Source organism: Podarcis pityusensis (assembly GCF_964106645.2).
Source record: "Podarcis pityusensis genome assembly, chromosome: 16".
NCBI lineage: Eukaryota > Metazoa > Chordata > Lepidosauria > Squamata > Lacertidae > Podarcis > Podarcis pityusensis.
The window spans coordinates 2252561-2260333 of record NC_138041.1 but is presented as its reverse complement, the minus strand read 5'-3'; the positions used below and the strand labels follow the sequence as shown (position 1 = coordinate 2260333).

General features: G+C 46.9%; 1 long non-coding RNA gene across 1 annotated transcript; it reads left to right on the top strand.

Moving 5' to 3' along the window:
- The first annotated feature begins 4065 nt into the window (after positions 1-4065).
- LOC308465843 lies at positions 4066-7470 on the top strand. Its single transcript, XR_013980579.1, has 2 exons — positions 4066-4313; positions 6651-7470. It is a non-coding gene; the product is annotated as an uncharacterized lncRNA (long non-coding RNA).
- The last annotated feature ends 303 nt before the right edge of the window (positions 7471-7773 follow it).

Genomic DNA, 7773 nt, shown 5'->3' with positions numbered 1-7773 from the left:
ACCACTGTGCTATTGCTATTGCTATTGCTATTGCTATTGCTATTGCTATTGCTATTGCTATTGCTATTGCTATTCTGGGAGGAACAGATCAGTTTATCCCCAGCCCTTGTCACGTTTGCAAGTGTTCATTCATAAAGCCATATGGCTCATTTTACCTTTAAGCACCTTTCTTTCTTCCTTGCATTGTTTGCTGTATGTGGAACCGGTTACCCTCCAAATGTTGTTGGACTTCAACTCTCACCAGCCCTGGCGTGGGCAATGGGCAAGGGGGATGGGAGCTGGAGTCTAGCACCATCCACAGAGCCACTGGGTTCCCCATCCCTGTCCTAGTGGTATAGTGGTTAAGAGCAGTGGACTCGTAATCTGGTGAACCGGGTTCGCTTCCCAACTCCTCCACCTGCAGCTGCTGGGTGACCTTGGGCTAGTCACACTTCTCTGAAGTCTCTCAGCCCCACTCACCTCACAGAGTGTTTGTTGTGGGGGAGGAAGGGAAAGGAGAATGTGAGCCGCTTTGAGACTCCTTAGGGTAGTGATAAAGCGGGATGTCATATCGAAACTCTTCCAAACTCTTCTGATAGGAAATGCTTTGTGAGGAAGCAAGGGGCAAAAATGGGAGGGTCAAGAAGGATCTAGCTGGGAGAAGGAGTGAGATATGTCCCTATTTTCATCCGAGGGATGTTTGTTTGTTGTGGGGGAGGAAGGGAAAAGGAGATTGTTAGCTGCTTTGAGACCCCTTAGGGTAGGGATAAAGCGGGATATCTTTTTCTTCTTCTTCTTCTTCTTCTTCTTCTTCTTCTTCTTCTTCTTCTTCTTCCTGGACACATGTCCCAACCAATCAGGGATCACATATTAAAGGCACTTCCAGAGGTGTAAATCAGAAATGGGAAGCCCATGGTGTTGCATCCCATCATGCTATCAGTGGCATCTTGGAGGAGGCCCACTCAGGTGCTGGGTGGGGAGAGTCTGAGGGCATCTTAATCCATGACTTTTGGGCCAGATGGACAAAGGAGTGGACCTGATATAAAGCAGCTTCTCATGCTCCTATGCGTGTGAGCTTTTGGCTGTCCACTGTGGGAAACAGGATACTGGACTAGACAAAGCTCCTTCAGCCCTGGAGGTATCCTGTCATTGTCTTCAGATGCAGAGGTTGCTCATCAAATTCCAGTTTCTTAATGAATGACTGAAATGTCTCATCTTCTTTGAGGGCTTTTCGCTTGTTATCACTACCGAGGATGGAATGTGCACCCCATTATCAGCTAACTACCGAGGAATTTAGTATCCTCCCAACTCCCCATCACTGCACATTAGATAAAATCACATAATTGGCTCAATTTGGGAAGCACACCAAAAATGTTGCATTTCCAAGATGTTTTCTGGGTGAACTCAGAAGTTAATTGCGTTTTGCGCTTGTAGTGACAGCATCACAAGAGTGATGGGGTGATAGCTGGAAAGCTCTTGGCCATGCATTAGTCAGGCCTACCATCATAATTTTTGCGAGCATCCTTCTCTTCCTCCTCTGTGTTTCAGAGTTTCAGTGAAAAGCACTTATACTTTAAAATGGGCAGTAGGAATGTAGTTATTAGAGTTTTGGACTTGTACCAGGGAGACCAGAGTTTACAGCCCCACGGTTGTGAAGCTCACTGGGTGTGGGGATTAAATGAGGAGGGGAAGAAGCATGTATTTCACTTTGAGCTCCTTGGAAGAAAAGTCAGGAAAATATGCAACCCATCCATTCACCCATTCACCCATCAATTAATCAAATAAAACCAGGTGTAGGCAGAGATGGAGGAGAACATTAGCAGAGCCATCCTAGATCAGACTCAAGGCCCATCCTGTCCAGAATTCTTCTTCCCAAAGTGCCCCACGAGGTGCCTTCAAGAAGCCTTCAAGGAGAGCATGAAAGGAATATCTCTTTCCATGCTGCCCCCCACATTTTTTTTAGCACATATGACAGTTGTGACTTGTGTTTTCTTTTTAAATGAAAGAAGTGGGCACACACTGGGAGGAACAAATCACTTCATCCCCAGCCCTAGAGACTTTTGCAAGTGTTCATTCATCAATCCATCCCATCCCATTTATGGGATAATCTCTGAGATAGATGCACCAGCCCTGAGAGCTAGGTTCTACTTCCACTGTCAGAGGCCACATGCATCTGAATACCAGCTGCCGAAAATCTCTGTAGGGGAGTGTTGCGGTTGTGCTCATGCCCTCCTCATGGGCTTCCCATTGGGACATCTGATTGGCCACTGGAAGAAGAGGATGCTGGACCAGATGGTTCTTGGGCCAGACCCAGCTGCAGTGATGAAGGGCTCTTGCAGTGATGGCTGCCAAAGTTCATGGAGGATAACCCCGATGTTCTCCTGCCACGGATGGAGGCAGGATACTCTTGAATGCTAGTTATGGGGCATCACAAGTGGGGAGAGTTGTTGTGCTCAGGTCTTGCTTCTGTGATTCCAATTGTGGCTTAATTTGGTTGGCCACTGTGAGTAGATGGTGCTAGACCCGATGGACCTTTGGTCTGATCCATCAGGGTCCATATGGGTGTCAAGGAGAGGGGGGTTCTTGCCTCCATGCCCTGCCTGTGGTCTTTCTGAAGAATCTGATTGTCCATTGTGAGAACAGTATGCTGGATTAGATCTGACCCAGCAGAGTTCTTCTTATGTTCTGTTTCTTCAAAACGCTACAATTCCCAGAGTGGTTAAACAACCAATCCCTCTTCACAGGGAGCTCTGGGAATTGTAGTTTTCTGCGGTAAATAAGGGTCTCCTAACAACTCTCAACACCCTTAACTTCTTCTTCTTTGGTGATCACTCATAACCAAGTAAGGTTGCCTTCCATGAACACGGTTTTAACAGTGAGTCCGTAAGTGACTGTGGAGGCCAATTCTGGATCCACACGTCCTTCCACAGCGGGGACATAGATTTCCGGGCGGGAGTTGATCATGGTGAGGGTTTGCCAAGCATGCCTTCCTCTTAGCACATTTCTCCCTTTCGTCCTGAGTTTGAGTGTCCTCAAAGTCCACGACACCTTTGGTAAAGGCTGTTCTCCAACTGGAGCACTCGCAGGCCAGTGTTTCCCAATTGTCAGTGTTTATACTACATTTTTAAAGATTTGCCTTGAGAGCATCTTTAAACAGCTTTTGTTGTCCACCGGCATTTCGCTTTCCATTTTTAAGTTCAGAATAGAGTAGTTGCTTTGGAAGACGATCATCAGGCATCCGCACAACATGAGCAGTCCAACAAAGCTGATACTGAAGAATCATTGCTTCAACACTGGTGATCTTTGCTTCTTCCAGTACACTGGCTTTAGTTCGCCTGTCTTCCCAAGTGATGTGTAATTTTTTCGGAAACACCATTAATGGAATCTTTTGAGGAGTTGGAGATGGCGTTTATAAGTGGTCCATGTTTCACAAGCATCCCAGAATTCTTTGGGAGGAAGCCATTGCTGTTTCAAGTGCCACCCTAGTGGTTTCAAAGTATGATGTGACTGAAGACTGTCTTTAGATTGGATTCTTCTTATACGACTTAGGTCCCTGCTATTTGGTAGGCCACATCCCCTCATACAAACCTTCCCGGGCTTTGAGATCTTCAGGGGAGGCCCTTCTCTCAATCCCACAGACCCACTTGGTGGGGACGCAGAAGAAGGCCTTCTCAATGGCTGCTCCCAGACTTTGTAACTCTCTCCCTAGAGAAGCCAGATTGGTTCCTTCCTTGTTGTCCTTCCACTGGCAGGAGAAGACTGTTTTATTCCAACAAACTTTTGGGAACAAGTTTCTTTTTATCAAAGGGCTTCTAATAGTACCGTGCTGCTTTTGTTATCTGTGTTTTAATGAATTTGGGTTTTTTAAAAAAGGTTCTATTAGAGTTTAATTACTTTTTATCAACCATCTTTTGTACGTCTTCGTTATCTTATCTGTGCTGTTTCATTTTGTGTCAGCCATTTTGAGTCCCAATTTGGGGGAAAGGCAGGACCATCATCATCATCATCATCATCATCATCTTCCTCCTCCCAGCATGTTTCCCGCAACTCAGCCCAACTGTATTTCCATTGCCCCATAACATTCCATGGAATTCCACCCGCTTCTCACAAAAAAGGAAGCTTGTCGTCATGTGGTAGCCCTTAAGATTGGGAGGTTTCCCTGAGTAAATAGCAACCCAAACAAGCAATCTGGAGTTGTGTGGGAGGAACGCATGCTTCACCCCCTCGGGGTGCATCATTTCCGGAACCCAGTTGAACGAAACCATATAAAACCAGCTTGCTCGCTGTTACTCCTGAACTGACTCTCTTTGGCTTTTGGTTGGCGATCCATTTAGGTGAGTCTCTCGGCACACGATGTTGATTTGTATCCCCTGCTCCCATGGTTTATGGACTGCGTGAGGTGGCTTGGAGGAAGCGTTTGTGCTGTTGTGCTCATGTTCCGCTTGCTTGTGGGCTTACAGGCAGACTGCTGTGAGAACAGAGTGCTAGATTCTTGGGCCTGATTCAGCGGCAGGAGTAGTCTGATGTTCGTATGGAACCTCCAGGTCCACAGGCAGTCTACCTAGATTTCTAGGTTCTTGGGGGCATTTGGCTGCTGCAAGAACAGGAGGCTGGGCTAGATCCTTCAGCCTGATACAGCAGGGCTTCTCTGATAGTCTTATGTACACTGAGGAAGGGCTCTTGCCTTCATGTCCTGCCTGTGGCCTTCCTGGAGGAATCTGATTGGCTGCTGGAAGGAAAACAGGATTCTGGATGAGATGAGCCTTTGGTCAGGTGCAGCTGGGAAACTTCTTGTGTCCTTTGAAGGAGCCATAGCTGAATAGCAGGGCACAATCCTTTGCATTGCTCTCAGGTTCAACCCCTGACCTCTCCAGGCAGGCTTCTCTCTGAAACTCTGGAGAGCCAATCGGGATGGACAAGAGTGAACTAGATGGACCAATGGGGAAACCCGGTATATAATATGGTTACCAGACAGGGGTTGGACTCGATGGCCCTTGGCAGGGGGTTGGACTCGATGGCCCTTGTGGTCTCTTCCAACTCTATGATTCTATGACATCCCTGTTTCCCGGGGACAGTCCCTGGATTTACAAATCTGCCCCTGGACAAAATCCGTCCCCGGATTTCATTTAATGTCCCCGGATTTATATTTTAAGCGTTGTACATTTATTAGTAGGGAATGAATGTTGCTTGATTGGTTCAACGGCACAAGACACATCATATGGGGACTTCCGGTGAGGCAAAATGGCGGGCGCCATGGCAGCAAGCAGCTCCTGAAGCCAGCCAGAGCCAATTGCGCTACCAGGCTGGCTCCACTGCCGCTGCCGAGGGGGAACCGGGGATGACTGGCATGTCAACTGGGGGAACCGCTGACCCCCCTGAAACCCAAATTGAGCCAGGAGTGAGAGTACCCAGCCACCTGGCCAACTGCCCACAGAAGAGAAGATATTACTTCTTTTAAAAAAAAACAACAAAAACTTTTTTTAAAAAACTTTTTTTTCTCTTTTCAAAAAAAAAAGTGTCTCCAGATTCTTTGAAAAAAATCTGGTAACCTTAATATATAAGGAATCTTTTAATGTTCCCATTTAAATCAGTCCTTTATTCAGAACCATGAGGACTGGGATCTTATTCTAGGTGTAGAGCAGCTGGTTTTAGGTCCCACATTCAATCTGAAGCATCTCCAGGTAGGGCTGTGAACGACTGCTTGTCTGAAACCCCAGGACGCTGCTGTCATTCAGTGTAGGGAAGACTGATGTTGGTGGGCTGGTGCAAGCAGTTTCTTATGGGTGGGTTCTGAGTGACCTTTCTCCAAAATTGCTCAACTATAAGTCTCTCCTTATCTAATCATTTTATTTTTCTTGTCATTTATCAACAACATGACACATATGAATTATTAACTCAAAGCAGTGGAAATAGTAATTCTGTTAAGTCTGCAATGAGATAGGTAGACAGTCAGTCAGAGACAGACAGATAGTTTGATCATCCTTTTGGGTGGAAATTGGGATATACCTCTAATCATGGGTGTGGTTTGGATTAGAGAACCACACTGAGTTTTTTTCTAAAAAATTAGGTGGGATGCAAGTTTCTAAAGTAAAATACAGTGGTACCTCGGGTTAAGTACTTAATTCGTTTCGGAGGTCTGTACTTAACCTGAAACTGTTCTTAACCTGAATCACCACTTTTAGCTAATGGGGCCTCCTGCTGCTGCCGTGCCGCCGGAGCACGATTTCTGTTCTTATCCTGAAACAAAGTTCTCAACCTGAAGCACTATTTCTGGGTTAGCAGAGTCTGTAACCTGAAGCGTATGTAACCTGAGGTACCACTGTAATGTGAAATATAAACTCCTGAGAAGAAAGGGAGCTTTGGATCCTTTAAATATGTCCATATTTGAGTCTTGGTGGACCTTGGTGGTGGAGATAGAAATAGATTTTATTGAGGTAAGCAAAGGAGAAAAGGACCTGAAATGTATCTTAGTTCTTCACTGATGAGTGTCTTCTGTCATAGCCGAAGGTAACAGGAACATGTAAAGACCAGGGGCACCAGCTCTTGGGGGCTAAGTCCTTTCGGGGCTCCAAAAATTTTGGGGGTTGAGGGCCAGGTCCCCCCAATGTCCAAAAAACAGAGGGGTGAAGCCTGGAGCATGAATCTGTTCTCTCTTGCTTTTCTCGCCACAGACTTTCCTGAGGACCCATCGAAGATGGCTTGCCCATTCCAGCAGTGCAAGCAGCCCTGCCTCCCGCCCCCAATCTGTGGACAGAAGGGCTCTGTGAAATGTGGAGACGTCTGCCCGTGTTCAGCGTCCTGTGGCCCGAGCATCGTCCAGCAGTCCCCTGGCCAGTCCGTGACCGTCTGCTCCCCACCATGCTCAGGTCCATGCGCTAAGATTGGCGGAGACCCCTGTGCTCCTGTCTGCGCTCCTCCATGCGCTCCCAAGTGTGGCAACGTATGTGCCCCCAAATGTGTGGATCCGTGTGGACCCTCTGTCTGTGCTCCACCATGTGCACAGGTGGTGGCTCCATGCGCCACAAAGTGCCCCGATCCATGTCAATCAGTCTGCGCACCGCCACAGTGCATCCCAGTCGCCGTCGGCTCATGCTCTTCAAAGTGTGTCCCGGTGGATCCATGTGCTAAGCAAGGCCCTTGCTGATGATGCTGAGGCTGCCATTGGAAGACCCCCAGAACCTGGGAACAGAATTCCAGAGTTGTGTGTGGCATCAATCAGGCTTTGCCGCCTGGCCTTTCAAATTGCACCTCATATCTTGTCTCTTGGAAGAGGGAACCCAAAAGTTTGTCGTATTTAATATTTGCACCTTTTTCTTGGGATGTCTAAGTCACCGGCTGTTCCTCCCACTTGGGCTATTGCATGCACTCAAGGGGGATGTTTATGTACAGTGCCACTATACACAATGTTCCCTTCCTAGAATTTCAAAACCTGGAGCGTTGCCTCACAATAAATAAAAAACTATACTCTGTAGCAAAACCTAGATCTCCAAATTAATATTTTTGTCTCCTTACTGGTAGAACTGGTAGCAGTTTAATTGATTTATGAGATTCTCTGCTATGAGATGTCATGATGACTCCAAAATTTCCAGGACTTAAAAAAAGAAAGAAAAAAGTTAAGAGCATTTGCTGTGATGACTACCCCACAATGTTGTTGTTTAGTCATTTAGTCGTGCCCGACTCTTCATGACCCCATGGACCAGAGCACGCCAGGCACTCCTGTCTTCCACTGCCTCCCGCAGTTTGGTTAAACTCATGCTGGTAGCTTCGAGAACACTGTCCCACCATCTCGTCCTC